The 20,723-nt window shown below is 35.8% G+C and overlaps 1 long non-coding RNA gene across 1 annotated transcript in view; it reads left to right on the top strand.

Moving 5' to 3' along the window:
- LOC145531340 (uncharacterized) overlaps positions 1-10,775 on the top strand; it is a 99,416-nt gene extending 88,641 nt beyond the window's left edge. Inside the window, exon 5 of the long non-coding RNA XR_014072365.1 lies at positions 8,625-10,775. This is a non-coding gene — a long non-coding RNA (uncharacterized LOC145531340). The remainder of the gene's footprint in view (positions 1-8,624) is intronic.
- The last annotated feature ends 9,948 nt before the right edge of the window (positions 10,776-20,723 follow it).

Below are 20,723 nucleotides of genomic sequence, written 5' to 3'. Positions count from 1 at the left end.
AGAAGACATAACAATTGTAAATATCTATGCACCCAACATAGGAGCACCTCAATACATAAGACAAACAATAACAGACATAAAAGGAGAAATTGACATTAACACAATAATAGTAGGAGACCTTAACACCTCACTCACACCAATGGACAGATCATCAAAAGAGAAAAGGAAATATAAGTCTTAAATGATACATTAGATGAGATGGATCTCGTTGATATCTTCAGAACAGTCCATCCAAATGCAGAAGAATATACCTTCTTTGCAAGTGCACATGAAACATTTTTCAGGATAGATTGCATTTTGGGTCACAAATCAAACCTCAGTAAATTTTAGAAAATTGAAATCGTATCAGGCATCTTCTCCGACCACAATGCTATGAGACTAGATTTCAATTATAAGGAAAAAACTGTAAGAAACACAAAGACATGGAGATTAAACAACACACTACTAAATAACCAACAGGCTACTGAAGAAATCAAAAAGTTTCTAGAAACAAATAAAAACAAGACAACTCAAAACCTATGGGATGCAGCAAAAGCAGTCCTAAGAGGGAAGTTTATAGCAATACAATCCTACCTCAAGAAACAGGAAAAATATCGAATAAACAGCCTAACTTTACACCTGAAACAACTGGAAAAAGAAGAACAAAAACCCAAAATTAGTAGAAGGAAAGAAATCATAAAGATCCAAGCAGAAATAAATGAAAAAGAAATGAAAGAAACAATAGTAAAGATTAAAAAAACTAAAAGCTGATTCTTTGAGAAGACAAAAAATTGACAAACCTTTAGCCAGACTCATCAAGAAAAAAAGAGAGAAGAATCAAATCAACAAAATCAGAAATGAAAAAGGAGAGGTTACAACAGACAATGCAGAAATACAAAGGATTATAAGAGACTATTATGAACAACTCTATGGCAATAAAATGGATAACCTGGAAGAAATGGACAGATTCTTAGAAAAGTTCAATCTTTCAAGACTGAACCAGGAAGAAATAGAAATTATGAACAACCCAATTACAAGCACTGAAATTAAAGCTGTGATCAAAAATCTCTCAAAAAAAAAAAAACAAAACCCCAGGACCAGATGGCTTCACAGAAGAATTCTATCAAACATTTAAAGAGTTAATGCCTATCCTTCTAAAAGTCTTTCAAAAAATTGCAGAGGAAGGAGCACTTCCAATCTCATTCTATGAGGCCACCATCACCCTGATACCAAAACCAGACAAAGACAACACAAAAAAACAAAACTACAGGCCAGTATCACTGATGACCATAGATGCAAAAATCCTTAACAAAATTTTAGCAAACAGAATTCAGCAACACATCAAAGAGCTCATACACCATGATCAAGTTGGTCATGGTCATTTATTCCAGGAATGCAAGGATTCTTCAATATGTGCAAATCAATGTGATATACCATATTAACAAATTGAAAGATTAAAAATCATATGATAATCTCAATAGACACAGAAAAAGCCTTTGACAAAATTCAGCACCCACTTATGATTAAAACTCTTCAAAAAATGAGCATAGAAGGAACCTACCTCAACATAGTAAAGGCCATATATGATAAGCCTACAGCAAACATTATTCTCAATGGTGAAAAATTGAAAACATTCCCCCTAAGATCAGGAACGAGACAAGAGTGTCCACTTTCACCACCTACTCAACGTAGTTCTGGAAGTCCTAGCTACAGCAATCAGAGAAAAAAAAGAAATAAAAGGAATCCAGATCAGAGAAGTAAAGCTCTCACTGTTTGCAGATGACATGTTACTGTACACAGAAAACCCTAAAGATAGTATCAGAAAATTACTAGAGCTAATCAGTGAATTTAGCAAAGTTGCAGGATACAAAATCAATACACAGAAATCACTTGCATTTCTATATACTAACAATGAAAAATCAGAAAGAGAAATTAAGGAATCAATCCCATTCACCATTGCAACAAAAAGAATCAAATATCTAGGAACAAACTTACCTAAGGAGACAAAAGAACTGTACACAGAAAATTATAAGACACTGTGAAAGAAATAAAAGATGACATAAACAGAGGGAGAGATAGTCCATGTTCCTGGGTAGGATGAATCAATATTGTGAAAATGACTATACTACCAAATGCAAACTACAGATTCAATGTGATCTCTATCAAATTACCAATGACATTTTTCACAGAACTAGAACAAGAAATTTCACAATTCATATGGAAACACAAAAGACTCCGAATAGCCAAAGCAGTCTTGAGAAAGAAGAATGGAGCTGGAGGAATCAACCTTCCTGACTTCAGATTATACTACAAAGCTACAATCATCAAGACAGTTTGGTACTGGCACAAAAACAGAAATATAGACCAATGGAACAAGATAGAAAACCCAGAAATAAACCCATGCACCTATGGGTACCTTATTTTTGACAAAGGAGGCAAGAATATTCAATGGGGCAAAGAAAACCTCTTCAATAAATGGTGCTGGGAAAACTGGACAGTTACATGTAAAAGAATTTAATTAGAACACTTCCTAACACCATACACAAAGATAAACTCAAAATGGATTAAAGACCTAATGTAAGACCAGAAACTATAAAACTCTTAGAGGAAAACTTAGGCAGAACACTCAATGACGTAAATCAAAGCAAGATCCTCTATGACCCATCTCCTAGAGTAATGGATATAAAAAGAAAAGTAAACAAGTGGGACCTGATTAAACTTAAAAGCTTTTGCACAGCAAAGGAAACTATAAGCAAGGTGAAAAGACAACCCTTGGAATGGGAGAAAATAATAGCAAATGAAACAACTGACAAAGGATTGATTTTCAAAATATGCAAGCAGCACATACAACTCAATGCCAGAAAAACAAACAACCCAATCAAAAAGTGGGAAAAAGACCTAAACAGACATTTCTCCAAAGAAGACATACAGATGGCTAACAAGCACATGAAAAGATGCTCAACATCACTCATTATTAGAGAAATGCAAATCAAAACCACAGTGAGATATCACCTCATGCCAGTCAGAATGGCCCTCATCAAAATGTCTGCAAACAATAAATCCTAGAGAGGTGTGGAGAAAAGGAAACACTCTTGCACTGTTGGTGGGAATGTAAATTGATACAGCCGCTATGGAAGACGGTATGGAGATTCCTTTAAAAAATTAGGAATAAAACCACCATATGACCCAGGAATCCCACTCCTAGGCATATACCCTGAGGAAGCCACGGTTGAAAAAGAAACATGTATCCCATTGTTCATTGCAGCACGATTTACAATAGCTGGAACATGGAAGCAACCTAGATGCCCATCGACAGATGAATGGATAAAGAAGTTGTACATATACACAATGGAACATTACTCAACCATAAAAAGGAACACATTTGAGTCAGTTCTGATGAGGTGGATGAACCTAGAACCTATTACACATAGTGACATGAGTCAGAAAGAGAAAGATAAATATCATATTCTAAGGCACATATATGGAATCTAGAAAAATGGTTCTGAAGAATTTATTTACAGGGCAGCAATGGAGAAACAGACATAGAGAAGAGACTTATGGACATGGGGAGTGGGGAGGAGAGGGTGAGATGTATGGAAAGTGTAACAAGGAAACTTACATCACCATATGTAAAGTAGATAGCCAATGGGAATTTGCTATATGGCTCAGGAAACTCAAACAGGGGCTCTGTATCAACCTAGAGGGGTGGGGTGGGGAGGGAGATGGGAGAGAGTTTCAAAAGGGAGGAGATATATGTATACCTATGGCTGATTCATGTTGAGGTTTGACAGAAAACAACAAAATTCTGTAAAGCAATTATCCTATAAAAAAATAAGTAAAAGAAAATCAATAGTGTCAAGAAGCTTCATGGTTCTGTCAATAGTGAATTGAGTGTGAATTTAATGTCTTTATCAAAAAATCTTGAACCATTGGCCTGATTTATTTTCTTTTTAGTCATTCCATATACATGGATGGTGACAGTGATGTATGAAGAAGACCAAATTGTTATTATTGTTTTGAGGGGAAATTGTAAGATGTATGTTTTTAGGTAGGTTATTTGTAAATTCTTTGGTAAAGCTGGTAAACTATTTAGAAGCTGTCATAGTTGAAGCATATTATGAAAAATGTTAATTTAAGCATTTGGCAATCAGTGCTGTGTCTCTTTTGAGCACAGAGAAACATAAACCTCAATCAATGTCTCTGTAAGCAATAATGGATCACGGTAGTATAATTATTATAGTATAATGTTCATTATACTTTTTTTTCTTTTTGGAGGATTATTATAAATGAAAGTAAGCATTTGCTAATACACTCCTTAACCATTAAAAAATCCACACAACAGGATGTCTCCTGCTTCCTATTTTTGACACTGACTTGTACGACACCTTTGACTTATATATTAAGAGAAAATGGAAAATTAAAAGTATCCAAGTGAGGTGAAAATGAGTTCAGGAAATGAATATTACATAGCAAGCACCCTATTGTTATTAGGTTAAGAAGTTCCCAAACTCCAACCAAAATATCATAGCACTCAAAATTAGATTTTGCTTATTCAAGGTTAAGTGAATATAAAAATTTTGAGGTAAGGAATCTATCAAAAAAAAAACAACACAAAGTTTCAAATGGTCACCAGAGGGCATAAAGCACTTTGGAATGACTGTTACAAAATACTTCAAATTTGCAATGACCAGATAGCAAGACCCACAAATGCCATAGTGTGGGCAGGAGGTTTCAAGCTAAAAATATTAATAGCCTCCTCTGTTACCACAAAATCTTTGTAGTTTGAAGCAGAACTTATAAGACAATTACCTGCTGTACCCATAGTCATCTTTCCCTAAAGGGAAATTTCATTCTTAAAGCGGCAGAGTAGGACTTCCCTGGTGGTCGAGTGGTTAAGAATCAGTCTTGCAACGCAGGGGACGTGAGTTCGATCCCTGATTCAGAAAGATGCCACATACCTTGGGTTAACTAAGCCTGTGAGCCACAACTGAAGCCCACGTACTCTAGAGCCTGGAATCTGTAACTTCTGAGCTCATGCTCTGTAACAAGAGAAGCCACTGCCTGCACACCACAACTAGAGTGTAACCCCTGCTCATTGCAACCAGAGAAAGCCAGTATACCGCAACAAAGACCCAGTGTAGCAAAATAAATAAATAAAATAAAAACTTTCATTAAAAAAAGGGCAGAGTAGACTAAACTTAATCAGTAGATAACGGCCAAACATTTTTTTGACTTGAGTTTTTGGTGAAGATATTTCCAAGCTGTACCTAAGGTGGCCACGTAGAATTCTCATTAAAAACAATTAAAATGTAACTGCATCATTGATACATAAGAATAAATAGATAATGGATTTTTAGACCAATCAAAATTAGTTGTCTTACCTTTACTGAACTGCATAGAATATCGCACTGATATAATTATACCATCACCCCCTTAAAAAATGTAATGGTTTACCTAGATCAGTGATTCTCAAATTTTTTGGTCTCAGGAAACTTCTACACTAATATGAACTGTTTAGGAACTAGAAGGAAATTTGGTTTGTGTGAGTCTGTCTCCATTTACTATATTAGATATCAAAACTTGACATTTTAAAGACAAGAATATATGAATACACTTTCCCATTAAATACACCCATTAAATTCATTCCCATGAATACACCACTTTCCCATTAAAATAATGATGTCACTATATGCCATGTAGACTATAGAAAACTCCGTTGTGTACTTGTGAGAGAATGAGAGAAAAAAAATAAATGTAATGTCTTAGCATTTTTATGAAAAGAGTTTTGACCCCATGAATGCCCAGAGTGCTGCAAACAACACTTTGAGAACTGCTGGCCTAGAAGACACAAATTCTTTCTATAATGTGCTTCACAGGCTGTTTAGTACTTCATTTTTAGATCTCTTTCTACTCACAGTCTCTCTGTGTCTCCTGGCATATTCCGTTTTCTTTAAACATCCGTTTATTCATTATTAACATGGAATATTTACCACATGCCTCTGTGTCTGGCATTGGCCTAGTCCAACAGGGAAGGTATGATCTGAGAGCATAGGAGAATCTTGCCATGTGACTGGTCAACTCTGATTGATTCATGCTCTTTCCTCCATCTGCCTTGCTCTCCATACTTCCCCAAATTGAAAACTCTTACTTATCCTTCAAATCCAAGGTCAAACATTTCTTTCCAAATGAATTTCATCCTAATATTGTAATCAACTTGATGCTTGTTTATTACATTGCAAACCTTATAAAAATGTTCCATTACTCTTTTTATTTGTTTTTATGTAAAGAAAGTTAAAGAAAGTCATGACATAGTCTGTAAGAAATTAAAGTACTGAAGCACTGAAGACAGTTTAGTTGAGAGCAGTTGTACTCCTTATGTTGTGTAGAATGGAGGCCTCTTAGAGACAACCACGATGGTGACATTAATTGGTTTGGGTGGGTACTCTATTTTCCAAAGTCTCTTCTGTTTAAGGAGTTGGAAGGAAAAACTTGTCTGGCTTGTCTGGATCATCTAGGAGGAAAAGAGCCATAAAGTATGGATGCTTCCACTCCCCTCCCCCACCACCTGCCCCTCTCCCATCTAGACCCAACAGCCCTGATGCAGTTGATGCTGTTAGGAAAAATAAGTAGTAGGAAGCACAACACTGGACATCTGCTTGTTTCTGGTCTCCCTTTGAGCTTTAGGAGGAAGAGTCTTGTTTCCCCCTTGAAGATCCAGGATGGCAGACTGTTCTCCCTTGATACCTAGGCTCAAAGGAAAATTTTTCACAGGACTATTAGTAGCAGTAAAATAATGTAATAATACAGGTTATTATCACTGGCTCTAGAACTAGTCTATGTGAGTTTAAATCACCCCTCACTAGCTATGAAAAGTGGGGTTGTTGTTTAAACCATTTGTGTTTCACTCTGCTCATTCATAACACTGGAATAATATTAATGCTTTCTTCATTGAAAAGAGTAAATCATTCTATCTATCTAGTGTCTGATCGCCAGAATGAGCACTAAATAGTAATTAGTGTCACTGGAAAGTGAGGTTTATAAAAATAAACACTTTTGTTTTCCTAGCTTTTCTGTTTCCAGCATCTGGAATAGGACTTGGAATATAACATCAATCAATGACATATGTTAAATGAATGGATGAAAGAATCCACACTCAAAATGGGTAGGGCCCATTATCAAAGGCAGTACCATTGTACTGACAAGCATGCTGCAGTTGCAGATCCACCAATCTGTCCCTGTCTTTGACTGTGAAGTGGAGCTGAACTCCAACGTTAGGGCTGTGCAAATCCCTTTTACTTTTGACGTGTTCAGAAGATGCAGGAATTCTCTGTAGAGATAAGGTTTGCATCAACTTTGAGATGTAGACTCAAACCAGTGTTAATTTAATTGGGATAAAGTATAAGATAGCTACATTTTATCTCTGTTTTTTGATATAATTTTCACTGGTTATATCTCCATCACAACACTTATCACATTGTATCATACTTGTGTCTTCATCACAAAATAGCAAGAAAAATCTTATAGGCTTAGAGATATCAAACCAAATTTTAAGGAAGTGATTTTACATGGAGTGTGCTATTAGGCAGTGGAATGAGTTACTGAGGACAAGAAAGGAGTCTTCTTTTATGTAAGTCTTCCAAAATAAGATATGGTTCAACCTGAATACTAAAAACTGATGTAGGCTTTTTAAAATATTCCTTTTGCCTTTTTCCTTGGTTCTCTCCACAATATTTCAGAAAGCTAGGTCATATTAAGTAGGAAATAAAAAGAGAAAGGTTTTCAGTCTCTCCCTGACAGTGCTGTTTTTCATAAACATCAATTTTGTAAAGTATAGTGATCTTTTTCTTTTTTTTCCATAGAAGAACACTGGAAGATAAACAAGATCCAAATCCATATTAGATTTGGAAAAGGAAAATTTGTGGGTAGAAAAAAAAATCTACAAAACCATTGCATGCATTATGCTGTCAATATATCAACCAAAAGGAAACTCAGCCTTTTATAAACTGTAATGGTCTTGACAACGTTCCTATGTAAACAAGTGAAATGTCAGCCTTTTAGAGAGAAGAGTCATAGAGTTGCTTACTCAGGAAAAAAAAATAATGATTTAAAAGTGATTTTGGAATGAACTTTAGATTTAAAAAAAGAAAGAGTTGGATTCAAGGATACAGTAAATTAAACAGAATCATTTGAGATGGATAGAGCATTGATTCAGAATGGTGAAATTTATTAGTCATTTGCCCTTTCTTTAATTCACTCTATTTTTTCTTAATTTATACATTCTCTTAGGTACATCATGTTTTTTGTAAATTAGAAATTTCAGTGCCTTTTCTAGGGATTTACTATGTGCTTGTTGTTTCTGGGCTCACTATGTTTGTTTTATGTTAATTAAAGATTATGTATTTCTTTAAATATATTAATGTATAGAAATCAAGATCATATATTTCAAAAGTCTTGTGTTTTTACTTTACTGCCTCTATGATAATATATTAATATAATAATAATTCAGCAAATGTATTCAGAAGGTTCATATTATTTATCTTATAGTATAATGATTATAGTACCTTATATTGAAATTCCAATAGGATATGATTAATCATATATTCTACAAATGAAAGAATGCTTTTATTCTCATTTGAAAACTGCAGGAGTTATAAACATACAAGATATTAATTACTACTGCTACTACTTTGAGAGAAACAAGTGTCATGGAAAAAGTTGCTGTGAGAGAGAATCTTTACATTCTGTAAATGAACATTGATAGAATAAAAGAAACATACCAACCTTAGAGAAGCAAAGCAGAATTGGAGGTGAGTTTACCTAAACTCTAGTGAAGTAGTTATCGTGTTTTCTAGATGATCAGGTCTGAATCATATTCCTATCCACCTACAATTAGAATTCCCAAAGGCAAAAGCCGGAAACTTGTTCCTGCTTGCCTTCCATCAGGGATTTCAATTCCCTGTTTGGTCCACTATGTCTGAGCTTGTGGGGCAAAGCTCTACCTTGTGGCTCACCAGAGTACAAGGTAGAGTTTATACTCACTGTTTTCTCCCTATACAGAGCTAAGCTGTGTTGGTAACAATTTAGAAAAACATAACAAGTTGCAAAGATGATTTAAGAAGATTTGTTCAGAATCTGATTCTCTCTTACATTCGTGCCATGAGATGAAGGTGAGCAGAAACCCAGGGGACAGACAAAATTTGTTAATTAATGTTTCCCTCCCACAAGCTCTGGAGATTCTTCTGTGCCCCTCTGTCTTTTTCCTGATAACTGGCAAACACATTTGTGAATGTGCTGTTCAGTCCACTTAATACCAATACCACACATTAATTTTCAAGAAGAGTGCTGCATCTTTTTTTTGGTGAGAAATATAATCCAATATGCTCTTTTGAATAACACATAATTTGTAAAGTAGCTAATGTCTTAGACAGATGGTAGTTCAAGGCTGACTTGTTTCTCTTCAAAAAGTTACAGATATGGACATATTAAACAGACATCTAAGTTTTCAGAGGCTAACAAAACACAGATACTTTTTCAGCTTTCTAAGCACATAGCATAGGAAATTTTTACATACTGTCAAATCAATTTGCTTCTTAAGAACAAAAGGGAAAAATAAGAAAGCACTGATACAATTAGATACAAGAATATGTTGCTTTATTTTCATATTAAAGATTACATTGATGAAATGCATCCTTAAAGAAAATAAGAGATAAGTGTGCTTCAAGATTTGAGCATCTGGTTTTTATTTCTGTCATTTTTATTTTGTTCCAAGTTATTTTTCTTTGGTTTATTGGGCCTGAGAACAGATTATCACATGAATTACCATATGAAGGCAGAGTTACCCTGAAACCTTCCTGGCATTCAGCATCTCTGCAGGGCTCCAGCTAGACCACCTGTTCAGCTGGAGCTGGTCTGTTTCCCAGGCCAGGAATTAGGGGGACAGAGTAAGACTGTGATAGCAAGTGAAGTGGTTCCCCATCATAAGAGGATGTGGAAGATAAATGACAAATGATCATTTTTGGTTAATGAGAATCTTCAGATTTCCATTTTATAGTCTGTTCTGTAATTTGGGACGCAGAGGGAGAAGACGTGATTGTTACTGGTAAAAGTACATTGTTTTGGATTTTGTGTACTGTAGCAATAAAGTACAAATGTCTAAGGAGGGAGAGGGTAAGAGGAACATACTAAGCTATGTCTGGGAACATTGGGAGTACATATTGTTTTTGGCCTTTCCTAGACTTTCATGACACAGCAAGATGCCATAATATAATGTTAATATAAAACCAAATTTCATGTTTAAAGTGTGGGTTTATTCCCCTTGAAAGTTTAATATTTCTGGATTTAATTTCTTTATACAATCACAGACATGAAGTGAATCCCTACTGTGAGAACATTTTTGTAATAGTAGGAGAGAAGTGAAAGAAGTAACACTTCCTAAAAAGTTAGATGTTTAAGTAGTCTTCCACTATGATAGCTTCTATCAGATATCAGCACCTCAAGAGCCACATCTCATTTCTTCAGTTTAAGAATCAGACACTGATAACCACAGAGGGGGAAGATACTATAGTGTTTAGACTCTGTAAGTAGATGATAAGCATTAAAGGTGAAGCAGTATCAGATGTATATTTTTGTATTGCTTTGTGATGTTTTCTGTAGCCTACATTTGCTATATAATTTCTGACTTCTTGCATGACTGAGATCACCTCTCTTTATTAAGAGAAAAGCCCAAATCAAAGTTTTTTCCCCCCGATTTCCATGATAGAAAATGAAAAAAAAAAAAGAAGAAAAAAGAAAACAAGCTTGAATTAGTTGGAAAAATATTTTTCTCACTTTAAAATGCTTATATCACTCATACAATTAGAAATGAAAATTAGAATTAGATCATAGCTTGAAGAGGATCTGTATTTTTCATACATCATGAAATAGTCAATGTCAAATCACCCATATAAAAATAATTGAAATGATTGATAGAATAACATTCAATGATTGTAAATGAAATTTATGAGAGATGTGCCCCAAATTTTAAATGTATGTAATAGATTGATTCAACAATTCATGGGCAAATTCTCACTATGATAAAAACAAAAACTAATTGGAAAACTTTAATGGCCTAGGTAAACATGAAAACAGACTCACTGAAGCCAGGAGGGAGAAAAAAGACACTCTCTTGACAGAATCCTTACTGCTGACACAGTACAGTAAAATCAAGAATAGAACCCTCATTCCCAGCTTCTCCCAGAGTAGGTAAAGAGAGATCAGTCTGTGAAGACCAGGAGAGGTGATTGCTTTGTCTAATGTACAGAAACCAACATAGAGAGTTAAGGAAAGTGAAGTAAGTAAGTTCCAAACAAAAGAACACAACAAATATCCAGAAACTGATATTAATAAATCAATTGATATCAATAAAAGAGAATTCAAACCACTGTCATAGAGATGCCTAAAAGATCAAGAAAATAATTCAGGAGCAAACTGAGAACTTCAATAGCGGTAGAAAATATTTAAAAAATACTAAAGAGAATTCAAGAAGCTGAAGAACACAATAACTGAAATGAAAAATTTACAAGAGGGGTTTAAAATTGGGATAAGCAAAAGAAAGTAGCAATCAATCTAAATGTAAGTTATTGAAAATAGTTCAGTGAGGGGAGCAAAAAAGAAACAGACTAAACAAAAGTAGAGAAAGCTTAATTAATGCTCGTCATAAAGAAAAGCAGTATGTGCACTATGAGAGTCCCAGCAAGAGAAAGCTGAGAGAAAGAACCAGAAAGTTTACTCAAATAATGGTGAAAAACTTCCCAAGTCTTAAGAAGAAAACGTATATCCAGATCCAAGATGTCCAAGGTCTACCAAGAAAGATGAATCCAAACAACTCCATAGATCAAGACACATTATAATCAAGTTGCCGAAGGTCACAGACAAAAAGAATTTTGAAAGCAGTGAGAGTAAAGCAACTTTATATGAAAAGCAATGTGTCACATACAAGGGAACTTAAGTAATAAATTCAGTGTATTTTCAGCAGAAACCTTGCAGGTCCAAAGGGAATAGGATGTATATTCAAAGTGGGGGAAGAAAAGATTTACCAACCAAAAATACTATACCTAGCAAAACTACCCTTTAAAAATGAAAGAGAAACAAAGACTCTTAGACAAACAAAAGCTGAAAGGGTTTATTACAACTAGATTGCCTTGTAAGAAATATTGAAGGAAACAAAGGGATGCTAAAAACACCCAATATGACAGCATAAGAAAGTATGAAACTTGTTAGTAAAGATAAATATATAAACACAAAATACTATAATACTGTTAAGTGTGAGTTAATCACTTTTAATTCTAGTATAAAAGTTGAAAGGGAGAAGTATTAAAAGTAACGGTAAAAATGTTAATAAACACACAGTATGTAAATTGTGATAACAATAACATAAAATGTGGAGGAAGGAGAAGTAAAAGTGTTATGGACTTGAAACTACACTTTTATAAATTTCATGCTTCAGGAAAGTCCTGTGATCCAAAACACTAGGACAAGCAACTGGGCCTAATGCCTCTGGGTTTGGGGCATTTGTCAAGTGTGAAGATGGGACAAGTCCTTTTCCTTTTTACTCCTGTACAAGTATATATGCATTTTCTTCTTGGCTTCACGTATTTTCTAGAATTTTCAAACTCTGACTTTCAAGAGCATAACATCTGAAACAGATTGTCTTCCTCATTTTGTATTCTGAGCCATTTAGTCAAGAGTCATTCACTTTCAGCTGAGGTTACATTTGGCTTTTAGCTGAAGTTAACATTTATTGAAAATTTTGTTTCTGTTTTGGCTCAGAAAATACACCTTCTCTTTGAATTTCTAGACCTTACATAATTCCAATTTCCAGAAAAGTTTTTCAAATGTCTCAGCATTCTGCTTCTTGATTATATTTACTCTGTTATATGTAGACATCATAAAGTTGTCTTTAATCAAATTATTTAATTCTGCTTAGACTTTTTTTTGGCTCCACTGAGTCTTAGTTGTGGCACATGGGATCTCTGATGCATCATTCAGGATCTCTTGTTGTGCTGCAGACTCTCTAATTGTGTTGCACTGGCTCAGTAGTTATGGTACACGGGCACCAGAGTGCATAGGATTCAGTAGTTGCAGCGTGTGGGCTCTTTAATTGTGGTACTGGGCTCCAGATTCTGCTTAGACTTTTTATGCAGAAATTTCCCAATCTCTCTCATCTGAAGTGTGCAATTTAATCGATGATAAATTCATGTTTTACTATTATAATTATGGTGGTAAGAAAATCTGTTAAAAATAGATTAACTGTATATAAAAATAACTTGTGTTCATTGTAAAACAAAATAAGATGTTTGATTTTTTTGAAGTAAGGACAGAAGTCTGTCATCCTCCTCCTCCTTCCTCATCTGCCCTTCATTGACCTCTACCCCTGAACCCCTGGTGGCTCAAATGGTAAATAATCTGCCTGCAATACAGGAGACCTGGTTTCCATCCCTGGGTCAGGAAGATCACCTGGAGAAGGAACTGGCAACCCACTCCAGTATTCTTGCCTGGAGAATTCCACGGACAGAGAAGTCTGGTGGGGTACAGCCTGCAAAGAGTCAGACACAACGGAGCGACTGACACTTTCACTTTCACTTTCCTGATACTAGCTTTCACAGGCTAGTGTTCAGCACTGCTCAGCAGTTTAAATTTATGCTTTAAGACCATGTCCAGGCTTTATAGTATACGTGATAGGTGCATATACTAGATACTCTCCTAAGACTTGATCCATTCATTTTAATATCTATAAGGATAACTTGTACCAGCTTTTATAAGACATATACCCTGGAATCTCAGTGGCTTAGCACCATATATTTTTTTCTCAGTCATGTCATAGTTTGATGTGGTTTTGCTGAGGTTCTTCCATATTTTAGTGAGGTCATATGGAAGACATGGCCTCAAAGGCCACTGCACTAGGGTGTAAGAAATACCACAAAGACATACCTGCTCTTACCTATCCTGCTTGGAGGGGACACACATCACTTTCACTGATGGTTCACTGGCCAGAAATAGGCTGACACATGGAGTTAGTCACCTGGTTATTTGGTGAGCACTCATTGTCCTCCACCTTCACTTCACATTTCAAGGTATCTCCCCATGTTAGTATACATGGATATTCCACCACAATTTTATTATTTAGTATTTTTGGCTGCACTGGGTCTTCGTTGCCTCACACAGGCCTTCTCTAATTGCTGTGAGTGGTGGCTATGCTCTAGTGGTGATGTGGGGATGAGAATAGGGGCTTCTTATTGTAGTGGCTTCTCTAGTTGCAGAGCACAGGTTCTAGGGTGCACAAGTTTCAGAAGTTGAGGCACATGGGCCTAGCTTCCCCACAGCATGTAGAGTCTTCCCAGACCAGAAATCAAACCTGTGTCCCCTGCACCAGCAGGTGGATTTCCAACCAATGGACCACCAGGGAAGTCCCCAACAAAATTCTTAAGTTAAATAAAATTTCATATAATCCAAACTGCATTCAAGCATCTATTTTTTTTTTTTGCCCATAAAACATAAAATTCAATCAATAAAGTTCATTTTTAGTGATAGAAAATGAAACAGCTAGACAATTGCCCAGGTTATTTAAGGTCTTTAAACATTATAATAAGTGGAGATAATATGGATTCAGGACAAATATTTGTCTACTAAGATACTGAATTTACTTTTCTCATCACTGTGCTTGAGGAAATGAGTAGTCCTGAAGCTAAAGGGCCTCAGGAATATTTTGGCTTTAGAAAGATAAGCTCAATAATGGCTGACTGATGATGTACAGTTTTGAAACACCTGACTTTATTCTGTATTATTTCTGGCCAATAATGAGAACATTATAAGGACAAAAGAATCCTTTGTACCTCTGATCTCATAATAAGAGCTGTTACTCCTATACCCACCCTATTCACAGCTTGGCTGTTTAACCTTTCCATTAAATAACAGTCTCATTGAAATTTTTTGTCCTGTTTAACTTAGTTGTTAGTTGTTTTTCTCTGAAATGCTACAGTTACAATGTTATTGACCAGAAAATTTCCATCATCAAATTTACACAATTGGATTTAAAACTTAGAAGCAATTGATACCAGATCTTTAAAATAATTAATTAATTAGTTTGACTATATTGAGTCTTAGCTGCGGCACACGGGATCTTCATTGTGACACACAGACTCTCAAGTTGTAACACACCGATTCCAGAGCATGTGGGCTGCCACTTCCCCTGCATTGCAAGGCAGAGTCTTAACCACTGGACCACCGAATCATTTTTTTAAAATGACACTTAAGAATATAAGATATACTTCCTTACAAGTTTTATACTTTTATTAACTAATTTCTTGCCCATTAGCTGAAAAATGGACTTTTACTAGGACTGACATAACCTCATAGAAACCTGGCTCAGCAATGGTTATGAAACATATTTGATGTGGTGTTTTCATCAGGAGAACCATGGTGCACGTGTGCCAAATCTCATAGAATGTGCAGGTAACCACATGCTGTAATTTTGGCAATTATTGTGATGGTATTTTGAGAGCTGGGATGATTCAATAACTATTTTTCTATTTCATTCTAAAGGCTCCTTTTATTATTTTTTTTAAAAAATTTATTTATTTGAATTGGAGGCTAATTACTTTACAATATTGTAGTGGTTTTGCCATACATAGTCATGAATCCACCACGGGTGTACATGTGTTCCCCATCCTGAACCCCCCTCCCACCTCCCTCCCTATCCCATCCCTCTGGGTCATCCCAGGGCACCAGCCCTGAGCACCCTGTCTCATGCATTGAACCTGGACTGGTGATCTTTTTCACATATGATAATATGCATGTTTCAACCATTCTCCTAAATCATCCCACCCTCGCCCTCTCCCACAGAGTCCAAAAGACTGTTTTATACGTCTGTGTCTCTTTTGCTGTCTCGCACATAGGTTTATCGTTACCATCTTTCAAATTCCATATATATGTGTTAGTATACTGTATTGGTGTTTCTCTTTCTGGCTTACTTCACTCTGTATAATAGGCTCCAGTTTCATCCATCTCATTAGAACTGATTCAAATATATTCTTTTTAATGGCTGAGTAATATTCCATTGTGTATATGTACCACAGCTTCCTTATCCATTTGTCTGTGATGGACATCTAGGTTGCTTCCATGTCCTGTCTATTATAAACAGAGCTGCAATGAACATTGGGGTACATGTGTCTCTTTCAGTTCTGGTTTCCTCAGTGTGTATGCCCAGCAGTAGGATTGCTGGGTCATACGGCAATTATATTTCCAGTTTTTAAGGAGTCTCCACACTGTTCTCCATAGTGGCTGTACTAGTTTGCATTCCCACCAACAGTTTAAGAGGGTTCCCTTTTCTCCACACCCTCTCCAGCATTTATTGCTTGTAGATTTTTGGATAGCAGCCATTCTGACTGGCATGAAATGGTACCTCGTTGTGGTTTTGATTTGCATTTCTCTGATAATGAGTGATGTTGAGCATCTTTTCATGTGTTTGTTAGCCATCTGTATGTCTTCTTTGGAGAACTGTCTGTTTAGTCCTTTGGCCCATTTTTTGATTGGGTCGTTTATTTTTCTGGAATTGAGCTGCAGGAGTTGCTTGTATATTTTTGAGATTAATGCTTTGTCAGTTGCTTCATTTGCTATTATTTTCTTCCATTCTGAAGGCTGTCTTTTCACCTTGCTTATAGTTTCCTTTGTTGTGCAAAAGCTTTTAAGTTTAATTAGGTCCCATTTGTTTATTTTGGCTTTTATTTCCAATACTCTGGGAGGTGAGTCATAGAGGATCCTGCTGTGATTTATGTCGGAGAGTGTTTTGCCTATGTTTTCCTCTAGGAGTTTTATAGTTTCTGGTCTTACGTTTAGATCTTTAATCCATTTTGAGTTTATTTTTGTGTATGGTGTTAGAAATTGTTCTAGTTTCATTCTTTTACAAGTGGTTGACCAGTTTTCCCAGCACCACTTGTTAAAGAGGTTGTCTTTTCTCCATTGTGTATTCTTGCCTCCTTTGTCAAAGATAAGGTGTCCATAGGTACATGGATTTATCTCTGGGCTTTCTATTTTGTTCCATTGATCTATATTTCTGTCTTTGTGCCAGTACCATACTGTCTTGATGACTTTGTAGTAGAGCCTGAAGTCAGGCAGGTTGATTCCTCCAGTTCCATTCTTCTTTCTCAAGATTGCTTTGGCTATTCGAAGTTTTTTGTATTTCCATACAAATTTTGAAATTATTTGTTCTAGTTCTGTGAAAAATATCATTGGTAGCTTGATAGGGATTGCATTGAATCTATAGATTGCTTTGGGTAGTATACTCATTTTCACTATATTGATTCTTCCATTCCATGAACATGGTATATTTCTCCATCTATCTGTGTCCTCTTTGATTTCTTTCACCAGTGTTTTATAGTTTTCTATATATAGGTCTTTTGTTTCTTTAGGTAGATATATTCCTAAGTATTTTATTCTTTTCATTGCGGTAATGAATGGGATTGTTTCCTTAATTTCTCTTTCTGTTTTCTCATTGTTAGTTTATAGGAATGCAAGGGATTTCCATGTGTTAATTTTATATCCTGCAACTTTACTATATTCATTGATTAGCTCTAGTAATTTTCTGGTGGAGTCTTTAGGGTTTTCTATCTAAAGGATCATGTCATTTGCAAACAGTGAGAGTTTTACTTCTTGTTTTCCAATCTAGATTCCTTTTATTTCTTTTTCTACTTTGATTGCTGTGGCCAAAACTTCCAAAATTATGTTGAATAGTAGTGACGAGAGTGGGCACCCTTGTCTTGTTTCTGACTTTAGGGGAAATGCTTTCATTTTTTCACCATTGAGGATAATGTTTGCTGTGGGTTTGTGGCTTATTATGTTAAGGTATGTTCCTTTTATTCCTGCTTTCTGGAGGGTTTTTATCATAAGTGGATGTTGAATTTTGTCAAAGGCTTTCTCTGCATCTATTGAGAAAATCATATGGTTTTTATTTTTCAATTTGTTAATGTGGTGTATTACACTGATTGATTTGCAGGTATTGAAGAATCCTTGCATCCCTGGGATAAAGCCCACTTGGTCATGATATATGATTTTTTAACATGTTGTTGGATTCTGTTTGCTAGAATTTTGTTAAGGATTTTTGCATCTATGTTCATCAGTGATATTGGCCTATAGTTTTCTTTTTTGGTGGCATCTTTGTCTGGTTTTGGTATTAGGGTGATGGTGGCCTCATAGAATGAGTTTGGAAGTTTACCTTCCTCTGCAATTTTCTGGAAGAGTTTGAGTAGGATGGATGTTAGCTCTTCTCTAAATTTTTGGTAGAATTCAGCTGTATAGCCATCTGGTACTGGGCTTTTTTTTGTTAGAAGATTTCTGATTACAGTTTCAATTTCCATGCTTGTGATGAGTCTGTTAAGATTTTCTATTTCTTCTTGGTTCAGTTTTGGAAAGTTGTTCGTATGCACCCAACATAGGACACCACAATATGTAAGACAAACGCTAACAAGTATGAAAGGCGAATTAACAATAACACAATAATAGTGGGAGACTTTAATACCCCACTCACACCTATGGGTAGATCAACTAAACAGAAAATTAACAAGGAAACATAATCTTTAAATGATCCAATAGACCTGTTAGACCTAATTGATATCTATAGGACATTTCACCCCAAAACAATGAATTTCACCTTTTCCTCAAGTGCACATGGAACCTTCTCCAGGATAGATCACATCCTGTGCCATAAATCTAGCCTTGGTAAATTCAAAAAAATTGAAATCATTCCAAGCATCTTTTCTGACCACAATGCAGTAAGATTAGATGTCAATCACAGGAAAAAAACTATTAAAAATTCCAACAAATGGAGACTGAACAACATGCTGCTGAATAACCAACAAATCACAGAAGAAATTAAAAAAGAAATGAAAATATGCATAGAAACAAATGAAAATGAAAACACAACAACCCCAAACCTATGGGACATTGTAAAAGCAGTGCTAAGGAGAAGGTTCATAGCAATACAGGCTTACCTCAAGAAACAAGAAAAAAGTCAAATAAATAACCTAACTCTACACCTAAAGCAACTAGAAAAGGAAGAAATGGAGAACCCCAGGGTTAGTAGAAGGAAGGAAATCTTAAAAATTCGGGCAGAAATAAATGCAAAAGAAACAAAAGAAACCATAGGAAAAATCAACAAAGCCAAAAGCTTGTTCTTTGAGAAGATAAATAAAATCGGCAAGCCATTAGCCAGACTCATCAAGAAACAAAGGCAGAAGAATCAAATCAACAAAATTAGAAGTGAAAATGGAGAGATCACAACAGACAACACAGAAATACAAAGGATCATAAGAGACTACTATCAGCAATAATATGCCAATAAAATGGACAACTTGGAAGAAATGGACAAATTCTTAGAAAAGTAAAGACTCCTTTTAAAGTTAACTGTCTGATTCTGCTTAGTGTGGCTAATATAAATCTTTCCATACTCCAGAATATTATTTTAGATTAAGAATATATCTACTACCACCATTGTCCAGTCACAAGGAGAGTGCCATTTTCTTTCCCTCATATGACTACTAAATTTTACTGTCTATTCTAGAATAAAAACCTGGAATATATACATACTAAATGAGAGTTAAGTCACTTCTGTGTTATGACAGGAGTTTAACAGCAGAGGGAATCTCACTCTAAGGTCTTTACAATACTTGTGATTCTCATAACTGTGTTGATTTAAATTAATGGCAAGTGACCAAACATAGATGCTATTGCTTAAAGAGATGGGAATACCAGACCACCTTATCGGCCTCCTGAGAAATCTGTATGCAGGTCAAGAAGCAACAGTTAGAATTAGACATGGAACAACGGACTGACTCCAAATTGGGAAAGGAGTACATCAAGGCTGTATATTGTCACCCTGCTTATTTAACTTATATGCAGAATACATCATGAGAAACGCTGGGCTGGATGAAAAACAAACTGAAATCAAAATTGCCAGGAGAAATAACAGTAACCTCAGATATGCAGATGACACCACCTTTGTGGCAGAAAGCGAAGAGAAACTAAAGAGTCTCTTGATGAAAGTGAAAGAGGAGAGTGAAAAAGTTGGCTTAAAGCTCAACATTCAGAAAACTAAGATCATGGCATCTGGTCCCATCACTTCATGGCAAATGGATGGGGAAACAATGGAAACAGTGTCAGACTTTATTTTCTTGGGCTCCAAAATCACTGCAGATGATGACTGCAGCCATGAAATTAAAAGACACTTGTTCCTCGGAAGAAAAGCTATGACCAATCTAGACAGCATATTAAAAAGCAGAGACATTACTTTGCTGACAAAGGTCCATCTAGTCAAAGCTTTGGTTTTTCCAGTAGTCATATATGGATGTGAGAGTTGGACCATAAAGAAGGCTGGCTGTTGAAGAGTTGATTCTTTTGAACTGTGGTGTTGGAGACAACTCTTGAGAATCCCTTGGACTGCAAAGAGATCCAACCAGTCCATCTTAAAGGAGATCAGTTCTGGCTGTTCATTGGAAGGACTGTTGTTGAAGCTGAAACTCCAATACTTTGGCCACCTGATGCGAAGAGCTGATTCATTTGAAAAGACCCTGACGCTGGGAAAGATTGAAGGCAGGAGGAGAAGGGGATGACAGAGGATGAGATGGTTGGAGGGCATCAGCGATTCAATGAGCATGAGTTTAAGCAATGTCTGGGAGTTGGTGATGGACAGAGAAGGAAGCCTGGAATGCTGAATT

Source organism: Giraffa tippelskirchi, chromosome 13 (assembly GCF_054371585.1).
Source record: "Giraffa tippelskirchi isolate mGirTip1 chromosome 13, T2T-mGirTip1v1.2.pri, whole genome shotgun sequence".
Taxonomy (NCBI): Eukaryota; Metazoa; Chordata; class Mammalia; order Artiodactyla; family Giraffidae; genus Giraffa; species Giraffa tippelskirchi.
Note: the sequence above shows the minus strand (reverse complement) of the source record. Positions and strands in the feature narration are given on the sequence as shown.